The sequence below is a fragment of the Benincasa hispida genome, unplaced genomic scaffold (genome assembly GCF_027475165.1).
Source record: "Benincasa hispida cultivar pf3 unplaced genomic scaffold, pf3_genome.v1.1 HicScf168, whole genome shotgun sequence".
NCBI lineage: Eukaryota > Viridiplantae > Streptophyta > Magnoliopsida > Cucurbitales > Cucurbitaceae > Benincasa > Benincasa hispida.
Genome location: NW_028326053.1, coordinates 8,911 through 11,880, shown reverse-complemented (window position 1 = coordinate 11,880; position 2,970 = coordinate 8,911).

The window sequence follows — 2,970 nt, the reverse complement described above, 5'->3', positions numbered from 1 at the left end:
CCTTAGGGGAAAAAATAATAGTACATCTTATGAAGGGGAAAACACTACATTGATATAAAAATTGCTTTTCATGCATTTTGTCTTTAAATTGAATTTAAAGACAATGCATGAAAAGCAATTTTACCAAGTCAAAATTTAAAGACAAAATGTATGAAAAGCAATTTTACCAAGTCAAAATAAATTAAGTCAATGTTTGTCGTTGGCGGTGCCTTAAAGTCATTTAGAAAAAAATCTCCATAAAATAAATATATTAACATCATTAAAAAAAATAAATTAATTTCACGTCTACTTTAAAAATATTCTACTCCTAAAATCAAGTAGGATTTTTAATTAATATTTATTTTTCAATTTTATATTTTAAAAATAAGATTTATATTATATATTTATTTATGTATCACATAATTAAATTTATTTTTCTATTTTTTATGAGTTAAATGCATCAATTTTTTTTTTAAAATGAAAATTTAATTTTATATATAGTACATGTTGAATTTTCCTTTGAAATGTACTAACTTTCTGGTAGAACAACACTGAGAAAAGATAGTCAACAAATAAAATTGTATTTTAAATATTATAAATATTATAAAAATAAATAGATCTTATTGCTCAGTGTCCTAAAAATCATGTGTTAATTTTTATTTTATCTATGTGCCTTGTAGTTATTCACTAATTTTCATATTATTAAATTTTCATTAGTTATTTTATAATTTTAATTTATTATTATATTATATTATTATATATTTATTTTATTATTATATATTTTTTCTTCATATCCATTATGCTCCATTGTGCTCCTCAATTTCACAACACATTATCAACACGAACTCTTGTTGCTTCCATCGCTGAAGGTGGATCCTAAAGATAGGTCGAGTTTTTTTTCCCTCTTTATTATAATTAATAAATTAAATATTATTTTTCATATTTTGTACATATTAAATATCTAATATAAATATAATATTTTGTGATAGTGTTGTCATGACAAACCTTACGAAATTAGAATTTGTAGTCATTGACAATAATGACAATAATTATTTGACATGAGTGCTCGATGCTGAAATTCGCTTGGATGCTATGAACATGGGAGAAACAATTAAAGAAAGAAATACGACATCCAGTTAGGACAAAATAAAAGCTATGATTTTCCTTCGTCTTCATCTCCACAAAAAATAAAAAAATGGAGTATCTTATAATAAAATATCCCCGTATCTTGTGGAAAAATTTGAAAGAAATGTATGATCATAAAAAAAAAAAACAGTTATTCTTCCTAAAGCTCATTATTAGTGGATGCATTTAAGGCTATAAGATTTTAAATCAGTAAGCGATTACAATTCCACATTATTTAAAATCAGTTCAAAATTATTGTTATGTGAAGAGACAATTACTGATGTCGATATGTTAGAGAAGACATTTTTTATATTTCATGTCTCGAATATGCTCATACAAAAACAATATCGAGAGAATGATTTTAAACAATATTTTGAACTAATTTCATGTCTTCTCGTGGTCAAACAAAATAATGAGTTATTGATGAATAACCATAAATCTCGACTAACTGGAACAACACCATTCCTTGAAGTGAATGTTGTGAATGTTAATAATCGTGGTCGAGGTCGTGGTTGTGGTTGAGCTTGTAACCATGTCAGAGCAAGAAATAATTATTATTTTCGTGGTGGTCGTTCTAATCTTTCAAATTTCAAAAGAGCCACACAAAATGATGATCACAAAGGAAAAACTCCACAAGATAAAAGTTAAAAAAATGTTAAAAATAAATGCTTCCGACGCGGAATAACTAGGCATTGACACATACCTATCATACGTCAAAACACTTAGTTGACCTCTATCAAGCCTCCCCGAAGGAAAAAGAGAAAAATGTGGAAAAACTTTGTATACTAGGATAATGATATATTTGACCCATCCCATATGGCAAATTTGGATGTAGCGGATTTCTTTGAATCTCCCAAATAGAAGATTGACACAGTTGATGGATTTTTTTTTTTTTAATTTTATTTTTTACTTTGAGAATATCTAGACTTAATGTTGTTGTTGTAGGTTTTTTTTTAAAAAAAAAAAATATATATATTTTCATGTTTTCTAGTAACTTTTGTATATTTTAATTGTTGTTTTCCTTATTTTCTTTTAATAAAGAAACGTGAATTGTTTTCATATGTTGGGTGATTAAAAAATGGGCAAATAAGATCTATGTCTACCTAACAATGCAACCACTCATACAAAACTTACAAATAAAAAATACTTTTCTAAATCGACAATGCTGAAAACAAAAGTAAATACAATATCAAGTTCTGCAAACTTGATCGAAGGTTTTGGAAAAACAAAGATTATTTTGCCTAGAGGAACAAAATTTACAATTTACATTATATTGTTCTCTAGTTAATCAAAGAGAAATCTTTTAAGTTTTAAAGATATAGTTGCAATGTTTATTATATTGAGACCGATAGTAAGAATAATGTGGAATATCTATATTTATCTCTATTGTCTCAAATGAAAAATGTATATTGGAAAAGTTGCATGCTTTATCATTTGGATTGTATTATACTCATGTACGGGTAATTGAAACATACGCAACAATGAACCTGAAGTTCATGAATCCACATATATTTACTATTTGGCATGATAGATTTGGTCATCCAGGGCCTATAGTGATGAGAAAAGTCATTGAGAATTCAAGTGGACACCCATTGAAGAGCCAAGAGATTCTTCAATCTAATGAATTATCATGTGATGTTTGCTCTCAAGGAAAATTAATAATTAGACCATCAATAGATAAAGTGGGAACTGAATCACTTGCATCTTTAGAACGAATTCATGGTGATATATGAGAACCTATTAACCAACGAAGTGGATCGATTAGATATTTTATGGTATTAATAGATGTATCTAGTAGATGATTACACGTGTGCTTATTATCAAGTCGAAATCTTGCAATTGCAAGATTACTTACTCAAATAATTA